This window comes from Cavia porcellus, unplaced genomic scaffold (assembly GCF_034190915.1).
Source record: "Cavia porcellus strain 051 isolate PalLab524CR breed Dunkin Hartley unplaced genomic scaffold, mCavPor4.1 scaffold_20, whole genome shotgun sequence".
NCBI lineage: Eukaryota > Metazoa > Chordata > Mammalia > Rodentia > Caviidae > Cavia > Cavia porcellus.
Genome location: NW_026947503.1, coordinates 63,664,762 through 63,690,171, shown reverse-complemented (window position 1 = coordinate 63,690,171; position 25,410 = coordinate 63,664,762). Strand labels below are relative to the sequence as shown.

The window sequence follows — 25,410 nt, the reverse complement described above, 5'->3', positions numbered from 1 at the left end:
ACAGGTCTTTGGGGTAGAGATGAATGGCAAAAATGAGTTTTCCCTCCTTTCCTTAGGAAGCCCAAGAGCTGGGCCAAGCATAGCACGTTTACCAGGCCCATTTATGTGAACAGTGCAGGGCCTGGAACCCGGCAGCCCAAGGTTGACCCGCTGGGCCATCCAGCTGGAAAGGTAGGAGGGGGGATAGCTTTGCAGGTGCAGGGACCTGAGGATCCCCTGCTGTAGCAGCACAGGCTGGAGCAGAGGGGCAGGCCACTCGGGGCTACCTGGCTTTTGGAGCCTCAAGGGAAGTTGGGTGAAACTCACAAGAGCCCACCCCCACCCCAAGGCGGTTTCGGGGCCACCTGCTGACCACTTTGCTGCGATGACCCTGACATTAACGTTAACTCTTTTCAGTAGCTGCAACAAGGTGAGAGCAGCCAAAAAAAAAGACAAGACAGAAGACAGATCCCTTCAGGAAACAAAGTCCTTTCTCATGGCCTGCCTCTGTCCTTCTTCCAGGTCCTCCCTCCTCGTGTGTGTGTGTGTGTGTGTGTGTGTGTGTGTGTGTGTGTGTGTGTGCATCTATTCTCCCTGACACGCAGAGCCTGCAGGCTATAAAACTCAGGCCTGGCCTGGGCTGAGACTCGCACTCCGGCCAGCGTGGTGAAGGCAGAGTCGGGGCGGGACCGAGCGCAAGGACCGCCCGGGCGCGGGGCGCAGCCAACGAGCGCACCCGAAGGCGGGCCGGGGCGGGCCGGCGCGGGCCGCGCGGCGCGGGCTGTGACAGGCGCCCGACGCGCGCTGCAGGTGGCAACTTGGAGATACCGCTGCGGGAGGAGAGTCCGGGTCTGGCGGCCCCTCGCCTCCTCCGGGAGCCCTTTCCTGCCGCCCACTGCGCGCCCGGGCCCGGGAGAATCTGAGGGAACGAGCCGCCGCGCGGGGACTTCGGCGCAACGCTGCCTGACTGTCCTTGCGCTACTTTTTATTTTTTCTTCTCGGAGGAGGGTTGTGCCTGGGATCGGGGAACAGGCTCCGGGAGGCGCCGGCGAGGGAGGCTCCTGAGACCCAGGTGAGCGAGCGAGCGAGCGCCTTTCTTCCCGGGGCGCATCCTCTTCCTCGGCCGCGGGACTCAGGCCGCGGCTCTGGGGACGCCCGTGGGCAGAGACCGGGCGCGGGCGCCTGTCCTTGGCTCGAGGTCGAGCGAGGAAGGGGCGAGGCTGATATCGGCGAGGTCTCCTGGGCGGGCGCCCCGAGGCGAGGGGCTGGAGGAGAGGCGGCTCCAGGCAGCCGAGGAGAGCTGGCGCTCCGGCTGGACCTGGTCGGATGACCCCAGCGCGCCGGGCTGGGGCCGCGGCGGGAGCCGGCGGCGCGCTGATATTCCCACCCCAGCGAAAGGCGCGCCGGGCCGGGCGAGCGTGCGGATCTCCGGTCCCGTGGAGCGGGGGGCCCTGGAGGACGTCATCCCTCTCCGCTCCCGCAACTCCTCCTCCACCCCTCTCGCCGCCACCCTGCGCGCCCGCGGCTCAGCCTAATCGGAGACTCCGTGCGAGGGCCAACGCGCGCAGTGGTGGCTGCTGTCACTGCCTTCCCCGCCCTCGCCGAGCTGGGGCGCCCCTGGATCCGCTCCTGGCCCTGGCAGCCGAGTTGTGCACAGGAGGCGAGGCGGGCAGGGTCCAAGCGCGGACTCGCTCTTTAGTGCTCCCTGGCTTCCACCCCCTCCTGCAGCACTGAGCAGAATCTCGGAAGCCAGACCTTGCTCGCCCTGGGGCAGCGGGGTGGTCTAGGGTGGAAGTCCAAGGAAGGCGCGAGCCTGGAGATGGGGCAGGACCTGGGCCTGCGTCTCGGCTTTTGGGCCCCTGCCTTCTGGTATTCGGTGGCCCCGACCTCTAAGCTCAGGCTCTCGGCGGGGGAGGGGTAGGAGCGCGCGGTGTGAGCCTGTGCAGTCCTCCCTCGGGAGGCCGCGGCGCGGAACCCGCTTCTGCCCCGCCGAGCCGCAGGGCCGCGCCCCCTCGCCGCCTGCGCGAGGCTGCTCGAGTGCCCGCCCTCAGCCTAGCGCGCCTGGGGTGGGCACCGCTGGCCGGAGGAAGCGGGCTGCAGTTCGGAATCTTGGGGAAGGGGCCCGGCTCCCCGTGGCTCGGCTATCAGGACTTCGGCTGGAGGTGGACAGGGACGGGAACTCGTCCCCTGGAAGCCAACAAGGCGTCCCGATTCCCTGCTCGGGGTCCAGGCGGCAGAGCTACGCGGGGCTCTGGGAGGTGCGGTGGAACGGCGGCTGCTGGGCGCCCCCGAGGTTGCGGTGACCGGGACCCCGGAGTTGCGCTTCAAGTTAGGACCCGGCGCCCAGCTGCGGCTCAGAAACTGGACCACTCCGCGGGGTCGGACGCGCGCTCCTCCGCGGAGGCCGGGGTTTCGCTTTCCCTCTGCGGAGGAGCCGCGCAGGAAAGCTGGGTGCGAGGGCTGCACCCACAGAAGGAGAGCGCCGGGGTCTGGTCGCGGCGAGGCGACACCCCTGACCCGTTCCGCAGGGCTGCGCACTGAGCCTGCCCTCCACCACCCGAGACACGCGCGGTTCCCTCTGAAGTGCATTGGCAGAAACGCTGTCCCAGAGAGTCAAGCACTGTAACCCACGGAACGCGTGGAAGTATAAACCACTGTAAAGCCCAGATCTAATCGTGGTTTATATCTGAGTCCCTTTGCCTAGGAACCGACTCTAATCTGGTCTAGCAGAGTCTGCGGGGCCGTGGGAGTGGGGGACCCGTGGGTGGGTTTCTTGTGACAATCACTGGGGGCCCCTAGAAGGCTTTGCACACCCCAAGCTGAAAGCTTGCAGGCCACGAGACGGGTAGGGGTGGGAGCACGGTGCACGTGGCTTCACTCCGTGGAAGGAGTCATTTGAGTTCTGGTTGGTTTTGAACCGGCCGTGGTACCCGTGCTCCCTGATGGTACCAGGCGTTTCTCATGAGGTCAGTCTCGGTTCCGCGCTGGAACACCAGTTTCCAAATCCAACAGGCTTTTAGCCCGGGTGACCCCAGGGGAAACACGTTGTGTACTGAGAGGACAGATAACCACCAAACCACGCACCCGGCCGCTGACCCTGATTCCTGACCTTGGGGTCATCGCGGCCTTTTTCAAGATGCCTTGGGCAGCGCGGTCTGCCTCACTCTGTTATTCCTGGCCTGGCACTTAGTAAGTGCCCGCCATTGAGGGGCTGGTGCTTGTTAAAACAGGGGCCTGCGAGATCACTTGGTAGGTTCTAGGATGGGTCGTTATTAACAATCAGAATATCCATCTAACGGTACCAGTGGTTTTGAATGCTGATGCACACAGCTAGCTGACGTATCTATCTGAATTTTTTCTGATTGGTGAAATTACTTCAAAGGAGGAGGCACTTAGGCCACTAGGACATTCAAGAATAACAGAGTGACACAGTTGCCTGTTAAAGTCTTTCCAGGAAGGCCTTTAAAAATAGGCCTCTCACCACTTTCGAGAGAGCAGGACTGGATTTCATTTTAGATGATCTAGAACACAGGGCTGTGTCCAGCGGGTCTGTGCCCCTGGGAGGCTGCTCTTGTGATCTGTGGGCCCCAGAGAAGAAAGCACCAAAGTTTGCGGGTGGTTGCCTGGGCGGACAAGAAAGTTAAAGTAACCCCAGCAGTGAGCCCACCTCGAGGGCAACTGTGCAAAGGATGTCCTGTGGTCGAGGCTCCAAGGAGGAGAACGAGGCCTCCAGGGTGGGCTGGACAAACAGACCAAGGAGAGGTCTGCATGCCACCTCCTTGCCCCGTATGCCACCCCCCACCCTGCCAGTGCCAACCACTGTCTTAGCCTTTGACCCCCGAGCACCCGCAGTAGCTGCCAAACCTCGCTTTTCTCCTTTTCTGCAAACCAAAGAGCTACAGCCTCTTTTCTCTACCTGGGACCCCAAACTGCTTGCTGCCACAGGATGCTTGGAACCTTGGCAGGCTTTGCCTGGAAGAAAAAGAAACTAGAAAGTCACAAGAAGGGACACAGGGCAAGGTGTGTGTGGGATGAGAAGTGCAGGCAGGTCCACTGTGACTGGTTCATTAAAAAGAACCAGGGAGTGGGGTGAGGGCGGGGTGCTCTTCTGTAAGGAGAATCATGATCTTTGCCTCCTGCTCTGTGAGAATTAATTTATGGCTTCAGAGTTATCTGAAACACTTGGAAGGGAGGCTCGTGGCCGAGCACAGGCAGAATGCAGAGTCAGTCTGCCAGCTTAGAGGTAGTTAATCCTGAACAGCAAAAAATAAATGGGAAAGAAGAAACAACTTTCACCGGTATTGCATGTTCTCTCATTTGTGGAAGCTAACAAAGTTGATTTCATAAATGGAGAGAGCACTTGGGTACTTCGGGAAGCTGAGGCAGGAGGATCACTAAGTTTGAGCCCAACCTGGGGCAACTTACTTAGTGAGATCCTATTTCAAATTTTTTTTAAATATTAGAAAAATAAGAATCTAGTTCCTAGTGCTGGGTTTAGTCCTGAGAATGGTTAGCAGAAGCTGGGGAGAGCCTGAGAGGGAGAGAAGACAGAGAGGGGTTAATTAATGTGTCCAAAAGTACAATTAGATAGACAGTTAAGGTCTGGTATCCAGGCACCACAATAAATGAGACCATAAAGTGAAGTGCTAGTGTTCCTTAGCCCAGCAAGAGGACTGTAGTATATGTCAAGATGCTTAGAAGAGAGGAGTCTGAATGTTTCTAATTCCAGGAATGATTACCGTGTGAGGCAGGAGGCATGCTGACTCTGACTTGGTCTCTGCCTGTTGCGTGCATGTGTCGAAATACCACACTGCACTCTGTGCATCCGTGTGACTATTGTGTGCCAATTTTAAAATAAGTAAGCAAATAAAATAAATGCTTGCAAATCTGACTTTTCCTTCAGGCAGTTTCAGAAGGTTTTGCTACAGGCAGTGCTAGCAATGGCTTGTGACTTGTTACTTGACCAGGAGCCAGAAGGCACTGTAATGGAGACCTCCAGCCGGCCACCTCACTCTCTCTGCCTTGGAGAAGGAACTATTGTGTTGTACTTAATGCTGGTTGAGTAGCATGGGAGGATTTAGTGTTATGAGGATGGTGGGTGAGACAGCCGGGCTGCTGGACCGACTGCCTGCATGTGTTCTGACCTGCTCGGGGTCTCAGGGGCTGAAGCCTCTGCCAGGGACAATATTCTTTGAAAAGGAGTGAAGTCACAGTAGCTTAAGGGACGCTGTGTCAGAATCCTGTGCAATGTGAGAGTGAGCCTCTCTGCAGGATAAAAGCAGAGACAGTGGCATTGGATGTGATGCAGGGGGTATTAGCAGAGGTTTCTGTTATAAAGAAGGAACCACAATGGGGACTGGAGGAAAGATATCCATGGGCAGATAGATGTGTGGTAACTCGTGGTTGGAGAGTTGCAGGAGAGAGCTACCATTTCTAGTGTGGCAGGAAGCAGGTGGACCAGAACCTGACCCCTCCCTCCTGGTGTGAGTTCTCTCTGTGGCCTCCAGGTCCGCAGACAGAGTCCTCGCCATGAACGCAGGTGACGCTGGCCACAGACCATGCCCCCCACCCCACACACACAGGGCGTCTGGCCTGGCTCTTAGGTTAAGGCTGCTCCTGGCACCCAGTGACTGGTTCTGTCCTGACTGAACCCCTGAACCTTCCCGTGTGCCCAGCTGCTGGAGGATGGGGCACCCAGCTTGAAAACAGAGCCATGAGCAGAACCCGTCTGAAGTTCTCCTCCGTCCATTCCATCCACCCAGCATCGCCCCAGAAGCCTCGCTCCAGGGCTTGGTTTCCACACCTTCCTTTTCTTGTGGTGTAACAACAGCATAGACACAGCATGGAAATGCCACTGGCCGTACCATGGGGGCTCCCGTGATCACTTCTTTCCCATCATATTGCCATCTGCCCTACCCTGGGCCCTGTCACCTCTCGTGTAGACCATTACGCTAATATCCTTTCCCAGTGCTGCTTTGATTATACCACTCCCTGGGCCAAACCACATGCTGCCCTGCTTCCTGAGGGATGAGCTCTGCCTCCTTTAGATTTGTGTCTGGAGCCCGGGGTACCCTCGCACGTCTGCAGGTTCAGGTTACCTCCTGTTGCACTCTCGCCAGTACCTGCCTCTATTAACCTTCTGCTCTTTCTGCTCCTGACATTTACTGTCCACTGGGATGGAGGTGCTCTGGGATAGAACACAGAGCTTTGGCAGTAAGCTGTTTTCTATGCATCATTTTTATTTTGAGACATAGTGTCCCCCTCAATTGCCCAGGCCAGCCTTGAACTTGTGTCTTGGCCTCCCAAAGGGCTGCAATTACAAGTATGCGCCACACGGCCTGCTCCACACATGGAGTCTCTCCTGTGTCTCACCGATTGAGAGCTGGGGCTCCATTTTATTCATCTTTAGGTTTGCCAGAGTGGCACGCAAAGTGGAGACCCTGTGGTGTTTTACTGAGTGGCCTATCTGCAGACGTTTGTAGAGGTCCTGACAGAGAAGAGTATTTTACAAACTTGGGCAAACTCGCTGCAAGGAGGGAGTGGCCCGCGGGGAGCAGGTCCTTACAGGCAGAGTGATCACAGACCATTATTGAGAAACTTCAAAAGCCACCCTCTCCAGCATTTGGCTAATTACACAGATAATTTAGGACTGGAAGAATCTGTAAAATTATCAGCATTCTTCATTGCAGAGACGAGAATGCAGTCATGTGAGCTCCGCAGAGCTTGCAAAAGCAGAACAGGATGTGGGGAGCCAAGCTGATAGTGACAGTGACAGAGTTGAAAGAGAAAGGAGGCAGGCTTGGCAGGAGGCCTGTACAGTGCTGAAAACACCCAGAAATAGGGAGTGAGTTCTTCGTTTGGGGCTTTGGGGTTTGTCTGATCTAGAATCACTTTTGCGGAGCTTTTGATCTGGTTGCTATCAGGGCCCCTTAATTTACAAAAGAAAATCATGCATGCATTGAAATACTTCTGATGTAGATAAAACTCTTAATTCAGATTTTCAGAAGGCAAGACTTATGTAATTCCATACTGGTTTTTTTTTTCAGAGAATGAAAAGATGAAGCCATATCTCATGCATACTAAATGTTTGAGGTCAGGTGGAGGAAAAAATGTTATCAGCAAATCACCAGTTTCCATATGGAAGCAGCAAACCCAAACAGCCTTAGACATCAAGCCTGCAAACTGCAGGTGATAAATACTCCCTCATCAAACAGTTGTAAATAGCCCATTGCTCATGAGGAAGGAGCACATAAAAAACAACGATAACAACAGTAAAATCCATGGTGCGTGATCAAGTACTGAGGTTCTGAGTGGAAAGGAATTGGGTAATTTATTACAGAACTGTGTAGTCAAGTCTCTTCTGGAACATGAGGCTCTAAGTAATCACAGCCTTTGTGTCCAGGGTATACACTTGGTGCCTGTTAGTGATAAAACTGATGTAACTCACAAAACGAGGAAGATGTTGGCTGTCTGCAGTGTGCAAATATTTGGCCACGTATATGTGAGTCACAGGAGAAGATCGTCCCACACCCAGCCCCTATATAGTCTCCCTCTTTCCCCAACTCCGCTTCTTCACTGACAAATGTAACGGAGTTCCCTAGATCATGACAAAATAAGAGAGGAAAGGAAGAAGGGAAAAGATTACATATGTGTGTGTGTATAGATACACAAGATAGCTAGCTAGACTACTAATCTCCGTAAATTCAACAAAAAGAGCGGTGTGTGCTGTCATTGTTAGATTGTTTGATCATTTATTTTCATGCCTGAATCTTATGACTGAACAACTACTTCTAAGACAACAATATGCAATATATTAACTAGTGTTAATTTCCTACTTTTTTTGACATTCTGTATTGTTTCTATTTTTTTGTTTTTTAAAAAAACGGAAACAACCTCACAATTGTGGCTACTCTTTATGAATGGCAAAGTGAGAGCTTCACAATATTTTAATTACGAGTCTAGTGATATTTTAAAAGATCAGCATTGTGCCATCTTTGTAACCCCATCATAAGAATACTATATAGAACACTCGCAAGGACTATTCAAATGTAAACAAGTAACTAATCGATGGCTCTTCAATAAAGCACTCATTTCTTTCCCCTTTAATTGTCACTGAATTCCGCAGAGCTGACTAGTGAGATTATGAAGGCGTTTGTGTGTGGGCAGAACTCATCCTGATAAGCTGATAGTCTGGACGCCTGATTCATAGACCCCCTCCTCACCCAGAGTCCCGTGGGGCTGCATTCTACCCAGCCCTTTGTGGGCTGCCCTGCAGGGGAGAAGGGTGAACAGGTGGGTGCTCCCCGACTTGCTTTGGCTTCCATCCTGGGGCACACACTGTGAGCTGACCATGCCTTTTAGCACTGAGTATTGGAGCTCATCTACAGTGCAGGCTACAGTTGACAGGGAGGGGCAACCTGAGACAGGATCATCCCTCTTACCACGAGGAAAGGTCACAGTTCCAAGTTCGAAGAGCAGTTCCTATAGCACCCATACTGCTTGTGCCACGATGTGAAGTCGTTCTTAAGTTGGAATTGTCTGCAGCAGCCTGCAGCTCTTCAGCGGCAGAATCCACAGGGAGAGACATGGAGAATGAGATCTATGACTTTATTATGCCTAGTACACGAGGGACATGATATCACTACTGCGGGACACACCCAGTACCATAGCTAGGAGCTGAGTCTCTGGGGGTAAATCATCGAAGTTTTCTGAGCCTTAGTTTCTTGTGCAAAGCTAATCTAGGAATGCCTACCTAACAAAGTTCTTGTAAGATGTAGAAAAAATACTCAGTGCATGACTAGCACATTGTGAGTGCTCACAAAGTAACCTAGTCCTTTGGTGACAGGTGATATGTATTAATATTTAATGTAGTTTGAAAAGTCATATTTATCAAATCAGTTTTTAATTTCAAGATTTGCAGTTTAAAGCTTTTTTATCCTATGTTTATTTGCTTGGTAACCATTTTTAGATATAAACTTTACCCCTGAGTGTGTGTAATGTAATTTTCTTTTTGCTATTTTGCAAACCTTGAAACTCATTGCCAAAGCAAGATACCATGGAGAAGAAAAGCCTGCTAATCTACAGGAAAACAATTCTGCATTTTAAAAAAACTATTATTTTGTTGCTCTACCCCCTCTGTATCTGCGTAATCATTCAGGGCAGAACAGTGAAGAATGTCACAGGTACCCTGTTCCACCTGTGGATATTTTCTGCTTCCCAGTGCTCTACACAGATCATTTAATTACCAATATAATTAGGTAACGCTGCCGTTCTTTTGTATTTGCAAATGGGCAGTTTGCCTGGTTATTTATAGCAGGTACCAATAAGACCCGTGATTGAGGCTGCCGCGGTTTCATTACTGTAACGCGGCTGCATTTCTTGCATTTCATCACTTCTTGCAATGATAGTCATTGTAATCAGAGCCAGACATTGCTCCCTCTTCTCACTGTGACTACAAATCCCTGAGGACCTCTGGCCTGGCCAAACCAAAGCCTCTGTGTGCCACATGCACCACGCCATTGTCACTTGCTCCTGTCTGGCCACTATAGTGACCCTCACCATCAGAGCCCAAAGATACAGGTACCACTGTGTCACACAACCCAGCACCCAGCAGAACCTCCAGCCCTTCTTGGAGGTGGTGTGGTCCCTGCCACCCTGAGATCTGGTTGCAGTGGAGGTTGGGGGTCACTGGTCCCCATGATCTTGTGAATTCCAGCTGACCTTTGTCAATGCCTGAACAAGTCTCCCCAAATTGGAAGCTCAACGAATTTTGAAATTCATGGTCTAGGCAGTGGGGGCTATGGGGAGAATGCCAAGTAGAGGAGGCTTCTGGGAGGATGGCTGTGGCAAGGGCACCATGACTGTGTGGGCAGATTTGTTGGCCCAAGAGGACAGTGAGTGCCAGTGGGGAAGCATCTGCTGGAGTTCTGCTGCCCACACAGTCCCAAAGCCTTGATTCTTGCTCCTTTTGACCTGGATTCTCTTCTGTAAGACATTTTTTTCCCTCTCTCTAAAAGGTTAGATATGGGAATAACCAAAGCTAAAAATGTACAGGTCTTGTTTTTTAAAAGTTGGATGGTTTAGATCCTGCTGTGAATCCCAGTACACATTAGCACATTTCTGCCTCATCTGCATTGTATTTATGAAGGCTGAAAACTTTGTGCTATTCTTAGCTGTTAGAAAAACATATGATAGATTGGAATGAATTAGGTAATTCAGCGGTGAGTAATGCGGTTCCCGTGCACACATGACCCAGTTGCCAGACTGTCTCACCAAGTGGAAAAGTATCCGATGCATTGTTTTTGCGGAGTGTGTGCAGCGTGCTCGAGTCCCCTCCTGTCAGGTGAAACTCCTCCTCTATGTATCTGAAAAGCAGCTCAAGGGTCACTGAGGCTTTTCAGGAGAAATAAGCAGTGATTCTTTTTCCAGATTATGGGTTCGGCAGGACTTAATTTCCCTGGATTATAGTTTATCCATTTTCATGATGCTTCCAGCTTTCAAATCTGCAATCCTAAAGCATCATCGTAGATTAAAAACCTTTTGTTTTTTAAATCTCATCACATCGCATAAAATCATGATGGTTTTAACAGCTCAGTGTTGTCCAGTTGTGATGTTGACATGAGGAAAACTCAAAAGTTTCACTTTGTGCATGTTCTGCTACATAAAAGCACCAAAGAATCATCCTCATGTTGTTATGAGCACAAGTAAGATAGTTTTTATCCACACTGTAATTGGTTGCATTGACCTAAATGCTGATCCCAAATCTTGTTTTTCTGATTTCACTGGCACTTTCACTGCTTATTACATTACTTAGGATTGTGTTTTATTATTTTTCTTGCCTTTAACTTCTCTTCCTGGCTATGGAGGAATTCACAGAGGTTTAGGGCATTGTTTTCAAGCCCTAGCAAGAAGATCTATCTAGTTGGTGCTAAAGATTCCCGTTGTTGGGAACACTTTCTCCTGGTCTCCTTGGGGCCCAAGGAAGGGAGTGTTTGCTATATCGGATAACCTGCAAAGATTAAAGTCCTGCAGGCCCCGCCCACCTGCCCCAGGTGGAGAGTGGCTTATGTAACACTCAGGGGCAGGCTGAGCTGACCAGCTGTGGCTTTCCCTGGACAGCCACCTAACTCGCTGCCTGGAAATGAGTTGATGTCAGGGAAAGTGTCTGACCCATAAAATTCTTACTGTCCTCAAAAGTGTAATTTCAGCCCTGCAAGGAGACAAGTTGCGAACAGAAAAAACCTGAAAAGTATTTTCCTACGTGAGACTTCACCGGGCTGAATTTAGATGGAAGGGAATGTAATGCATCAGAGACCAGCAGTGTTCTCAGCAAATCAGTGGTGAGCCAGACACTTGCTTTCTCTTTCCTGCCCGTGGCTCTGAATGTCAGCCTTGCTCACACCCCACCTCTGGGGGCAGATTTCCTTTTACCTGTAGCACACAGGAGGTGCAAATCATCCTAGCAACTTGGTTTCACACAGGTTTGCAAGACAGAAATGAGAGCATGTGATCATTTTTCTATTTTCAAAAAAGCCTGATGGGCTGAGTTGATCAGCGTACCCGTCAAACGTCTTCATCTTTGCTGACGGCTCCCTGTACTGAGCCTGCAGTTGCATTCCGGTTGGAGCACTGAACAGGGGGTCTGTGGGCACTGGTGCTAAAAACACCGAACTCTACTCAAAGCAAATTATTTTCTTCGTGGCTGGGTGGCTTTGTTGTTATAGAGACTAGCTGAGTTTGCCTGTACAGAGCCGCATGTTCAAGGTTTGTGGTAGAGTTTTTAACCTTACTTTGTTGACTTTTTGCAGATTTTACACAGATAGGCACTGTATTTAGGAATTTGGTGTTTTGTCATTGACCTATGAAAGTTATCTGTTTGCACAAGATGTGACAGCCAACCTCAAAGACCTGGGGAAGACAAGGCTGGTGACCTCCATCCCAGTCTCGGGAAGGCTTTTATTTTCCCTCTGTGTTTATGTAAGGAGAGGAACTTGGTTTCCACTGAGGGTGCTCTTGGATCGCAGGTTGGGCGGTGCTGCTGACCTGTCTTCCCTTCCTAGTCTTTGGTCTTCTCTCCTGCTTTGCCTGTCCTCCCAAAGGCATGCATAGCCCACATTTTGGAAACCTTGGCATTCCTTTCCTGAGTACTTTTTAAAGCAGAAGACAACATGATCCAACAGTAGTTTAATGGATCGCATGCATTTTGTTTTCGATAGCACAGAAATGCCTCTTTTCTTCATCCTTGGCTTTTTTAGCCTTTGGAGGCAAAAAGCCTAGAGTGATAAAAGTCAGGGACCTACTTTCTGAATATATGTCTTCCCCTTTGTATAGAGGAGTCATTTTCCTGAAAGTTCCTTTGCAGATAGTGGTTCAGAATTTTGAATCTTTTGCTGTAAAATCATTGTTAAGAATTCCAGGTTGGCCCAGTCAACTCTTCAGTTTCTGTTAGGGACACATTTTGGAGCTGTCGGTATCAGTGAGGGGATCTGGGACAGGAAGTAGCATGGCGTCTTCCCAAGTGGGTAGCCCAAGGCAGGATGAGTCTGCAGGGCCCAGCTGTGCTTCCTCCTCCCGAGGACCCCATCTGTCTTCCAGGTGCACCCTGCAGGCCTCGGGCTGCGCTCTGGCGCTCACAGCAGGCTTTCTTCTCTCCGCCTACTTCCCTGGCCCCAGTCTTCTTAGCTCCACTGACCTAAGTTATAGGTAGAAGCAATCTGATCCAATTAATTATATTCACAACAAGGATTAATAACCCCATAATCCTTGCATGTATGGTATAAAAGCATGATGTAACCGATTACCCAAAACCAACACAGGTTGCAGTATTTCTTTTGATTTGATATTTGCTTATCATCTTTGACAAGCAAGGTGCCAGCACAGGTATGGGAATGTCCAAGAGAGGAAAATAAGCTGCTTAACACTCTACAGGGGATTCCAGTTTTCAGAGAGCAGCCACTACAGTAAACTCTGTGATGATGCTAAATTTCAAGAGAGAATTTTATGAAAATATTAAAATCAACACTATGGGAAAATAATTAGGCATTGTCTCGTGAAGTTAATGCATATTGCCCAACATAGGAATTTTACATCGCCTTATATATTTTAGATTAACTCTTGCATGTCTACAGCAAGGCATGTTTTAAAAATATCCACAGGTCAGCTTTCTGTTGCCATAACAAAATACCCAAGATAATAAAAGTGTTAGAAGGAAAGTTTTCTGTCTGCTCACAGTAGAGAAGCAGCAGTGCTTGACTGATGGGACCTTTTGTTTAGGCAGCACATCGTGGTGGAGAGCCTGGTAGAGCTCAGCTCATGATTAGGAAGCAGAAAGGAGCATTGAGGGATTCAGGGTCCCCTTCAAGGTTATGCCCCCAGTGACCTCCACTGGGTGCCACAGCTTGAAGTCCCACTCTTCCTAGCAGCCCCACATGGGGGACTGATTTTTTGTTTGTTTTTTAAGACAGGATCTGCTGAGCGGGCCTTGAACTCACTGTGTAGCTTAGGGTGGCCTTGAACTGAAGGTGATCCCACTGCCTCAGCCTCCCAAGAGCAGGTACTACAGGAGTGTGCCTGGCTGGGGCTGATATTTTTAACAGTGGACCTTCAAGGGCCATTGATTGATTTATTTTATTTATTTATTATTTTTTTGGTACCTGGAATCGAACTCAACCACACTCTTGCAAGGTAGGTGTTTATACTGCTGAGCTAAATCCCCGATCGCCCATGATCCATTGATTTTAAAGAGAAAAAAGATACAAAATTTCAAAGCAAGATGAAAGGAAATTAACAATGGTTAATACGTTGCATATTGTTATCTTCAAAGTAGTTGTTCAGATTACAAGATATAGGCATGCCTAACTGATCAAACAATCTAAGCACAAACCACTTTTTTTGAATGAACTAAAAGAAATAAGCAGTATAACTATCATATATATAGTTATATATAGACAGAGAAAGATAGAGAAGGGAAAAGGAAAAATCTATGTATTTTTCTTTGTCCTTCCTTTTATCACCTTTCCTCCATCCCAGTTGTTCTTTGTCTTTGAGCAGTTTCTTGCCTTTTCACAATGTCTATGGTAGATTTGGGGTCTTATTTATTTTTCGTTTTTTTGCAGTAGGGAGACAATATGATGTTTCCACATGTGAGTTTGATTTGTCTCACTTATGAGGACAGTCTCCAGGTTCATCCATTTGCCTTCAGGGGCCGTTTAACATCCAACCTGGGTGGAAGGTTCTAGTATCGTCTCAGTGCCTCCTTTCAGGTGCAGCCCATCCCCTCGGTCAGTCACGTGCTAACCTGGGCTTCTGGGGATGCGCTTTGATAAAAACTTGGGCTGCAGCTAGCTGTGTCTGTGGGAAACCCATACCCTCTCTTCACACACAAGCCCAACCATGACATGGGTTTGATAAGACGGGAAAAGACAGGGCTTTGTCCTCTCTTGCTGACTTTATGAACATGCAAACATTTTCTTGTTACTAAAATTGTCATCACACTTTCAGGTACTATTTATTCCAGGAAATTGAATCTTAAAATAATTTATTTTTATCCTGCCAACGTTAAAGTTACAAGTCATAATTTTGTAATCATTGTGCATTAATAGTAACTCCACAATTTCTTGCTTCTAGCTTCTCAGTGAAGCTGAAAGTGAGGGTCCCCCCCGCCCAGAATAGGAGAAATATGTGCACACCGGAGCTTGAGGCTGGATCAAGTGTGTGAGGGTTTCTGAGGGAAGAGGCACAAAAAGAGCTGACGGGGAAGAGCAAGGAGGATTCCAGGGGTCAGAGTGGGACTTTCTCAGGTCAGAAGTGGCCATCAGCTTAGTTCCATTTCTTCCTGTTCCAAGCAGAATCCCCAGAGCAGGGGCCAAGACCTTAATTCTGGTTCCACCTGAATGAGAGACTTATCACGAAACAAAACAGAGCTCTCTACAAAGGCTCCCCAAAACTGACCCCACAATGGGCTTCTTAAAGTCAGCATAATTCAGATATGCATCTCATCCTACAGAGGAGGTTTTCTTTCTGAAAGCCATCTTGAGGTTCAATGTGGGGTGCTGGAGACTTACAAAGGAAAGTGCTGTAACACAGTGATGAACACCAAATTCTGCACAACTCTCACATATACAGAGAAGGACCGGAAGTTCTGATCCTGCTCCTAGATAGAGACCAGAATGTTCCGTGTGACCCTTGGTGTCTGTGACCTCCTCGTGATTGCTTGTCTAAGTATGACCTTGTAGCCTCCCTGAAAAGGGTTTTAGGAACTTGCCAGCCTCTGGACCCCACATTAGAAACCACTGTCAAATGAGGACCACAGGCCTCTGCTAGGGCGGAAACTAGTCAGTAAGGTGCTGGACAGAAATCGGGTTTGTAGGTGTCTGTTTCTTGTCATTATAGCAAAATATCAGAAGTTAGGTGACTTTGTGCAGAAAAGAAGCTTATTTAGCTTAGGGCTCATGGACCTCCATCTGGTCTCAGCCTCCCACTGAGGAAGGTTCAAATCCCAGGAAACCGTGAGGGTGCATCCCCAGACAGCACAGGGCAGCAGGTGACCAGCGCCCCGAATGAATTTATCTAGTCCTCATTCTTTCCCGGAGACCATTGTCAGAAGAAATCTGTGTTTCTGTACCTGACTGTGGGGATTAGACGTCAGCTGAGCTGTCCTCAAAGACACACGCACGTCACTCCTGGCCCCGTCCAAGGTTGGAACGCCCCGCCAAAGCTGCAGCGTGTCCTGTCAGCAGCACCCCCCTCATCCCCGGGAAGGAACTGAGCATTCCCACGATGCTGGCCACAGTGAGGACACATCCAAGGCCACCTTGTACTTTGGAGGTGGTGTGTTTCTGGAAGGTCTTCTTGAGAGAGGCATCATTTCCACTTGCTGTCTACCAGGAAGCCAGGACATCTGCCATCCTCCTGTGCAGCCCGGGATACGGTGTGTAGTGAAGTACTCAGGATCTTGATGCTCCTGAAAGTTCGCCTGCAGCCAGTCTCACTGGGCTCAGCTCCGTGTGAAAGAGGCTGAGGCTCTTGGAACGCAGATATCTAAGTCCATTCGATTGTAGGCATGCGCGTTCCCTGTGTGTTCCCTTTTCTGATTTTCAGCAAGCAGGAAGGGTGAATGTGCGAGAGAGAATCCCCCATGCTCCTTGTGGGGGTTCTTGGCCAGTGCGGTTAACATTTGCCTGGCTACGATGAGAAGCAAATTCCCCGTTCATGGCCAGAGCTAAGGAGAGTGGATGAGGACGTTAAACCCACCTGAAACACAAGTGTTAAACTTCGCAGATCTCCAGTGGACATCAGAAGCCCTCGCGTTGGTCAGCACTGTGGGAATTGGAGGATTTGGAGGGGGCTCTCAAGATAGAGCAATTGTCATAGCTCAGTATATGCAAAAGCAGTACATCACAGACATTTAGACACGTGTTCATGTTTTTCTGGGCTTCTCTGAAAGAAAATGATAATAGTACCATTTTATTTCTTGGGTCCTTTTTTTGAACAATTCAGATTTTGTTCTATGGCTCTGACCTGCAGCACAGGGAGACTCAGGTATAATTTATCTTCCTTGAGAGTGTGTAATTAGAACCGTTTTAGTCAAACACTCAGAATATGTAAATCGTTGTACCAGGTCTGCTGATTAGGGTACGGAGGAGCCTGCAACTTTACCTCGTAGCAGCTCCACTCACAATTCTAGTCCAAAGTTGTGTTCATTCTTCTGGTTTCTGAAAGAACTGTGGAGGGGAAGGTAGAGGAGGAGGATGACCGGCGGCGGCTGGAAAGATAAGTATAAAATATAAGTAACCTTTATTTTGGGAATGTGGGGAGAGACACCCCCGGCCCCCTGGGGCATGGCATCTCCACCCCGGGCCTTCGATCTCTCCGTGGAACATGTGGAGTGAGGCACATAAGTAGCCTTGGCCTGGGGTGGAACCTAAGGGGCATTAGGGATGCACAGGTAGCCCATTGGTCTTAGTTTGGCGCCAGAGGCAATTCCTAACGGTGGGGGAGGTAGGAGCTCCTTGGCTTTACCGGCTACAGTGTCCGGCCTGGGCCAAAACCCTTTCAGTTTCCTTGTATATTAACTTTTCCGTTCTTTTTCTGAGGGTGTCCACTGCACATCCAAACATCGTGTTATGTGTGTTTTCAGTGAAAATACTAATGCACAATCCCTTTGCCTCACTTGTGAATTATCTACTTCTCTTATTTTTTTTCATAGACCATGATGCCTGGGCTGTGGGTCATTGCTAGACAGGGGGACCGTCACGCTCATGCTCAGTGTGTAGGGAATTGCCACCAATTGTCACAGTTGTCCTAAATTATTTTTCTTCTCTGTTTTGCTTGCCCATCTCACCACCTCTTGGAACATGGAATGTGAATCCACTCCTCATCTGGAAAAACCCTCTTCTTGGACATCTGGATGTGGAAAACGTGGGTGAGTCCTGAAATTAATGTCTAAAATGTTTTTCTCTCTCTCTCTTTGCTTGTGGAAGAAAAAAATCACCAACCAAAATTGTTTGATGGGAAAATGTCTCCAGCATGAGCAGCTGTGTGTACCTGGGCCACATTGATCTTTGCTTAGAGATGAGCACCCCAAGAGGTGCACTGTCACTGTCACAATTACAACCCCATGTGCAACGGAGAGGAGTCAGATTCATTGGTCCAAGTTGCTGTTTAGACTTTTCTCTGGCTTTTATCTCCCTCTCCTTTTGGGTTTATACCATGACTAATATTAGTTCCTTATGACAAAGCAATATAAAAAATATCCCAATGGTTTGACCCTGAATTTTCTAAGACTGTTGTTCAGTTCTTTCTATAAATCACATAACCCAAATTTTTATACATATTTACCTTTTATGGAAACTGTAGATACAAATGTATTTATTTTTGTGATGCTTTGTGGTATATTTTTCCAATATAAACCCAAGGAAAATGGTACATTGTTGATGTACTTGCATTAAATTTGTTGTGCATCTCACATGACCCCCTCACTCAATTTGTTCTTAATAAATGGTGTCAAAACTCACAGTAGCAAAACGAATAAATGTCAAACTCTGACTTGTTCTTCCAAAACCAGGTGATTACAATGTACCAACCCTGTGGAGTTCTGCAGGAGAATCAGAACTGGTAAAGAGGTCTGAGGTGCTGGTGTGTTTCTTGCTATATGATGTAGACTAGAAGGTAGACAGGTTTTGAATATGCCTAATTTTAAATCCACTTTCGAGTTCTCAAAGATGCAGGAAGAAAGATGCCGGGGAAAGTTTTTGATTGCTGTGATATTATGGAAGTTGGCGCAATTTCTTCGGTATTTTTAAAAGGTCTTAGCACAGTTGGTCAGGAAAGAAACCAGCTGAGACAGACCTCCATGGAGAAGTCACCACTTTGTCACTTTGGGTGTGCCTCTGTCGATAGATTTCAAGCTGCCGCATCATGGTCTTGGCTGATCAAGGTGCCAGGATTCCACTTGCTGGCAGCAAACAGTGTTTGTGGTTGCAATCTGTTATTTCTGAAACTTTTAAAATTGCATTCAAGGTTGGTATGAAATTGGCATTGATGTTTGTAAGACTTTCTATTCTGGTGTAAGTAATTTGGGAATCTTTATCTCATGTGATTTACTTGCCCATAAATATCCTTAGGAGTATGTATGGTTATTCTCTGGTGCTGTGAGGAGCTGATTTGACACAATTACCACCTAATCAGCTTTTTCGCCTGTTGGGTTACATGCCGATTTTCAGCTCCATGTCTAGAAGTCTCTTGCTGGGATTTACACTGTGTGTTCCTTCCAGTCTTTTCGTCTCTCTCCATCGTGGGAAATGATAACCAACTGAAGAGTCAGGCTAAAGTCTCATTTTCTCTCCTGGTAATAATTGGTAGCCAGAGCGTCATCTTTCAAATTGTTCATGAGCCAGGTCTTGTGAAATCCTCATCTGTCTAGCCCTTGAGAGCTTTTGACTGTGACACTTTCTTTGTGAAATACTCAGAAAATTCTCAGAAGCCTGTAATTCTAAAAACAGCAAAGCACAAGCAAAGGTGTTTTACTCTATTATTTTCCCCAAACTCTGTGGCCATGTGTATGAATCCTCAGCTCCCCTTTCTTTCCCTGCCAGGGAGCAAATTGAGAGTCTAGTTTTAATCAGGGCAGATGGGTTGGGATCATATTTATAAAATAAAATGTGTTCACTAAACACACTTCCTTTCAGCCTACATTTGAATCCCCTGTACCTCCAACTGTAGACATCAGACCGTATTTTGTAATGTGCATCTATTGTCATGCTGTTTCTGGCATTTCTATAAAGCTCTTTTACAGGGTAAAAGTGGCAATCTTATGAGTATGTGGAGAACAGGAACAATTTTCATCAAAGCATTTTAGTAGGATGACTTGCCCTATAGAGTTTGTTCTGTTCCTTGGTACATTGACATCTTGGCATCTGACAGTGTAACCCTATTTTAATAAAACTAATAGCAGATTAGGAAGAAGAAAATCATACAGAACTGAACTTGGTTTTTCTAGGTTCAGAAACCCTTATACCTGCAAATTTCATCTGGAGTTTTGATTCTTATTATTGAGTGTTCAGGCCCCTACCTCTGACCCCACATCTCTCTCTAACGGCTAATTTTCTGCTTTATTAGCCAGGGAATAAGGCTCTTCTCAAACTCAGAGAGTCATGGAAAGTAGGAAGTAATCTTGGCCAGCTGCCTGGCATGGGGCCTTCAGGAAACTCGACTGCCCTGCATGGGGATGAGTGGGGCCAGGCTTGGGCAGTGTGCGGGGTCTCCGGGCAGCTACTGTCTGTGGGAAAGCCCTCCTTGTAGCTTACCCGAGTTTTGGACAGCTTGCTGCAGCTTTCCTCTCGCCTTTGTTCCATCTTCCACCTGACTTCAGAGAGACACCCACACTGTGATTCTCCGCAGGCTCTCTCGCTTCCAGCATCCATCCCTGTGGCTGCCTGCCATGCCCAGTGTCTTTTCCCACCATCGGGGCAACGGCTTGAACATCGAGGTGGGTGTTAATAAGCTGTATGCTGAGGTGGAAAGCTGGTCAGCAGAATTCACTATGTTCAGACTTCTCATCATAGCAGTGTTGTGGACTTCACTTTGCCCCCGTGTTATCTCTTGTGTAGGGACAGAGAAAGAAAGGCTTGGGACATGGTGCCAGCTCTACTATTGGTCCCATTGCAACGGCAGCCGTTGATTATTCAAGTCATCCAGCATTTCTGTAATGCTCTCATGTGGTAATTTCAGTGTTTTTAAGTCTGTATAGTTCTAAATTTTTATTTCTGTGTAATTTCTAGAAAGAAGGCCAGGATGCACGGGTAGAGTTTAAATACTGATACTGCACATAGTGGGGTCAGCGACATTCTTCCCTATGATAGCAGAGACTGTGATCAGCAGATAAGTAGCAAGAGATGACAAGAGCAGAACACACTCACAGCTAAGTCACACGGATGAAAGTTCCAATCTACATTCCCTTTGTTTCAGGGTCAATAATAACTTTCTTTATCAGGAACAAGTTTACCACTTTATATTACCTATGTAATAGAGGTATGGAAAAAATAGGTTTTTGTCTTTATTTTTTCAAAATAAAATAAGATGTTTTGAACATGTAACAACCTTGCTTCTAAAACAAATGGTTTCAGGTTTAATAGAAGATGTCACCATTCCCATGTTTATATAAAGCTGTCATCAGTACTATGCCTTCTCAAAATGTCTATGATGAGGCTCTTGGCTTTGTTCTCCCAAATAATTTGGGTGGAGGTAAAGAATTGGAAAATTCTAGAAATATATACTGTATGGGAAAGTCATCTGTATTGTGTGTCAGTCTTTAAAAAAAAAAAAAAAAAAAAAAAAAAAAACCAAAGCAGAAGACCAAGCTCCTTAGGATGAAATTCAAGTTTTTCCAGATTTCATCTCAACCATGCAGGTCCTTCTACCATTTCACTTTGGGACTTCTAGTGTCCAGGATTTCTCACATCTTTCTCAACTCCAGCCCCTTTTCTTGTCTTCTCCAGTAAACTGCTGCCTATACATCACACAGGGCTCCTGCGAGCCCCCAGGGCTCCTGACTTTCTCCCCTCTACCCTTCCTGGGACCAGTAATCTGCCATACCCTTACTGCAACCTTGAATGTATGCCTGTCTCACCAGACTCCGCAGGTTGCGGGGGAGTGATGGGTGTACCCGTATATCACCTCATTGTTTTCTAGAATCCCAAAGAACCATTAGTAGGTAAGGACATTATTTAATAAATCACCATAGTACAAAGCTGAATGAAATAACAATGCCAAGATTGCATCTTTTAATGGTTTCTATAAGATTGGAGCGTGGAGTTCCGAAGACTTTCCCAACTGTGTTCTTGAGAAGCAGGCTATGAATAGACATTGTGACCAAAATATCTATGAGCAAAATTTCTATGCTGGGACCAAAAGCAAGCAGGAAAGCAGACCTGGGGAGAGGGAGAAGTTGGGCTTGGGTGCAGTCCCAAGGGACGTCTCAGCCTATCATGAGAGCAGCTCTCGTGGTTTCTGATCGGCTGGACTTGAGGTTTCTGCTGCCATACATAGTGATCATTTTGGGTGGTGGCTGCCTCCAGAAGGAGGTGTGACCTGGAGATGTCTTCTGTTGGGGCAGTTTCCATGGTGCAGGGAAAATTATGAATTCCCCATTTCTGTAAGGGCATCTGGTCAGTATATCACAGTGTCCAACACACACACAGGCACTGCATTTTGTGAAATTAACTAAAGAGCTAAATGCTGTGGATTTGGGACCCGGGGGGGGGGGGGTCAGTAAGAAAAATGAAACACTCAGATAATTTCAATTTTAATAAAAGTGGTTTTAATAAAATGGATTTCTTTCAGAATAAGAAGATATGGTTCTCAAACACTCCTTCAGATTTAATTAAGCCTATCAACTCTAAAAGTAGTAAATGCATAGTTTTAAAAAAATTATCCCAGACATCAAAAATGTTACTACTCATTCTGTAAACAGTTATTGCTATCCAAAATGTTATGGGACTGTTAAAAGAAGAAGGAAGTCAAGCACCAAGAGATCAGAAGGTTTTGAACAAGGGGGAGAGACATTATTTAACAGAATAGAGCACCAATTTTAAGACTACTACAAGCAGAAGAGAGTGGAACAGAGATGTACTAAACTGGATTTGCCAGAAGAATTTGTGTGTATGTACATGTATGTATCACTGTGTGTATACACATGTTGCGTGCATCACTGTGTATACATGTGTGTAGTATCACTGTGTGCCTGTGTGTGCATGCATGTGTGTTGTATGTATCACTGTGTACGTGTGTGTGTGTGTGTGTGTGTGTGTGCGCGCGCGCACCTCTAGAGTAGATGTAACATGAGATAAGCTTTGAACCTTCAGAGACTGGAGTTTGGCCCTTCCAGGAAATGTTAGTTTTTACTTTTTCTGCCCCAAATCATACCTCATCCAACTTGTGTAGCTTCTGCAGCTCCTGGCTCTGTGTGTTGGAGGGAACCACACTCCTGGTAGAGCCTACAATTGTCAGTGAAATCAGAATCACCCTTTTTCCTCTTCATTCTGTCCTCAGACTCTAAATATAAAATGACTTTTGTGACATCAGATTTGATTTATGTAGGGGAACAAGTTCCCAAATGTGTCTTGCCCTACGTGGCTGGGCCCAGATCGGGAGTGTCAGGCCTGCCTTCTGACGCTGTCCCCGGAACCCACCACAGCCCTCTGCCCCAGCTCAGTTCTGTGTGTCTGGGAGAAGGTGCCTTTGTTCACTCACCTCCTTTTCTCTGGCAGGCTCCCCTTCCCCTCAGTGAGTCCTATGTAGATGTGTTCTCTTGTTTTTCCTCTTTATCTTTAATTATTGCTCAGATAATGACAGTACTGATGAATTGGCATTATGTCTCTCAAATGTGAGGGGGAATGAAAGATCCTGATTTACAATGGCAAAGTTCTAAATTATGCTTAGGAGGCAGTGTTGGTGATAAGGAAGTGGTTAAACATTGCTTTGCTTAGAAAGAAGTTGTTCTCAGGACCAATACTGAATATCTGCAAAATGAAAAAAAAAAATCAAAAAACAACCAATTGATTCATCAAGTTCTGTTCTTTCCGGCAATTGGAGAGTGAGCTTATTAGCTAGAGAAATTTATTCTGAAATCTATTTTAGCAGTAGCTTTCTTTATCAACCCTTTTCCGGTTGGGCCTGAAGTTGAAGTTTAAAACTGTAGGACATCAGGGACTCATCTTCTCTTTTCTGAAGCCATTGCCCTGGGGATGAAGCAGGAAGGCAGACGGACAGAAAGAACATAGATTCGTGGAGTCTGGGTTGATCCTTCTTGGTGTCACCTACCTTGTAGGCTGCTAGGTGCAGGTGAGGGTACCAACTCACGTTTACCTGGTAGGGAAGCAGTTTGGGTATTATTTCTTGTAAGAATGTGTTACCGCTGTGTTGACAATGGCTGCAGTTCTAGCAGGAGGCATACAGCAAAAGCGAATTCGGGGCAAAGGCGTGCATGTTCTGTGCCTTTGGAAGTGCTGGACCCCTATCCCATTTGAAACCTAAGGGAAACTCCGTTATATCGGAGGTCAAATTGCTTTGCGTCAGTACAACAAATGACAGACGACATCCGTATCTTAACGATGAGTTGGGAGTGAGTGTTCCTGTTGAGTTTAAAGGTATTTTTATGAAAGGCTACCCTTTCTGGATAACAGATCCAAGCCCATCAGCCTTTATTTAGCCAATGCCTGGCTTTAGAGCCTAACACCACAGGCCTTTTCTAGGCATGACTTTTATGTTTTTTAAAATTACCGCCTCCTCGAATAAAGGTTAGCCATTGCAAAGTGCTATTCTTCTTTACTCCGGTTAGTTTTACTTCTCTAAATCATTTATGGTTGTAGACTTATCCTTTGATTTAGAAACAGACTAGTTTGCAAAGGAAACAAATCCGTTTGCTTGTGGAAAATATCAGGCAAACACCCATGGAAATTGGTCTTTATGTCAGTGTTTTGGTTCGATAAGTATCAATTCCTGGTCATGTAGGGAAGTGGATTTTTAGGAGACTGTCACTGCCGTTTGCTTGTTTGACCCCTGATCCAACTAGTTTCCTGGACTTTCTGGAAGGAATTTACATGAGGTCAGGAATTCGTGCTTGTCCAAAGGTTACTGCACCACATAATTCAGCGGTCAGCAGAACGGTGTCTGGCCTGGCCTGAGATTTTGTAGAAATGTGAAGAGAAAAAAAATGACTCCATGACATTTTATTATCTGTAAACTGACAGATCTGTGTGGGCCTTGTCAGCAGAAGCCTCAGGAACTGGGCAAGGGTCCTTCTTTGGGGCTGGACTTTGCCTTTTGAGCACCTGCATGGTGTTGGGAGGCCAGGCCAAGATAGCAGGGCAGGAGTCCACAGTGGCTCTATCCTCAGCACTGAGGATCTCTAAGTTTGGCAGCTTTATCTCCGAAGTCTTATCTGAGCCCATTGCAGGGTTCCAGAGTGCAGTCAGAGCCTATTTTTAACTAGTTAAAGCAAAAATTGAGCCTGTTCTTGTCAGGGACCTAGAGCCCCTCCCTGGGCAGCCAACTGTCTGGAGCAAGGGCTTGCAGTATTTCTGCATCCTAGAAAGCCCAGCGGTTTGAATAGATTTTGCATGTTTTGCCTTTTGTCAGTACGCTGGTGTGGTTTTTTTTTAGGCTTTTTGTGGTTTTGGTAACAGTGTACCTCCAACTGGGAGCAAGCAGTTACCTAAGTGCCTTGTCTACCTTGGATTGGTGAGCATTAGGGGTGTTAAAATGTTTTTGCAAGCATCCAGATAAGATTTTACCCCAGGATCCTTCTATTCCTCCTCCCCAAGTGTATTGTAATGTTTGTGCTGGAGTCTAGAACCTTCCTGCCTTTTGGCTCTACCAGAGCAGCTTTGCAATAATACATTTCTGTAGTTAACATTAATAGTACTCTTCACTTTAGTGGCTTCAATGAGAAAGTAAGTTGTTTTTCTGGTACTAGTATAGATTTTAGAGCTACATTTTAAAAATGGAAGAATGAGTTTGCTTTTCTTTTTGTTTGTTTCCTTCTCTTTGCTTTTTTTCCCCCACTACAAATCTTGGACAAGGGGCTCCACCTAGTGTACGTTTTAGGTTAAAAAAATAATAGCGATTTTTTTTTTTTTTTTTTTTTTTTTTTTTTTGTGAAGGCAACAATTAGCTGAATGCAATTCTTTCTAAGAATGCAAAACAAAAGACACTGATATTTCATAAAGTGCTTTTATGGCTGAGCTCGCTCATGTAACTGGGGACATAGAAACATTCTTAGGCATCTCTCATCCCTCCACAGATTCTTACTCTTACACATATTTTTAAAAGGCAATATTACATCACGTACACGTCTAGATTCAATTTTAGGTTGTAATTATTATGTTTGCCTGTGGCGAATGGATTTAGATCCAATTTTCTGGTTGAATAACA

General features: G+C 47.0%; 1 protein-coding gene across 1 annotated transcript in view; it reads left to right on the top strand.

The window, feature by feature from the left end:
* Positions 1 to 754: 754 nt before the first annotated feature.
* The window catches only part of Epb41l3 (erythrocyte membrane protein band 4.1 like 3), a 229,227-nt gene continuing 204,571 nt past the window's right edge, over positions 755 to 25,410 (top strand). The window contains exon 1 of the mRNA XM_063231935.1: positions 755 to 1,051. The gene's annotated coding sequence lies outside the window, so the exon portion shown is untranslated. The remainder of the gene's footprint in view (positions 1,052 to 25,410) is intronic.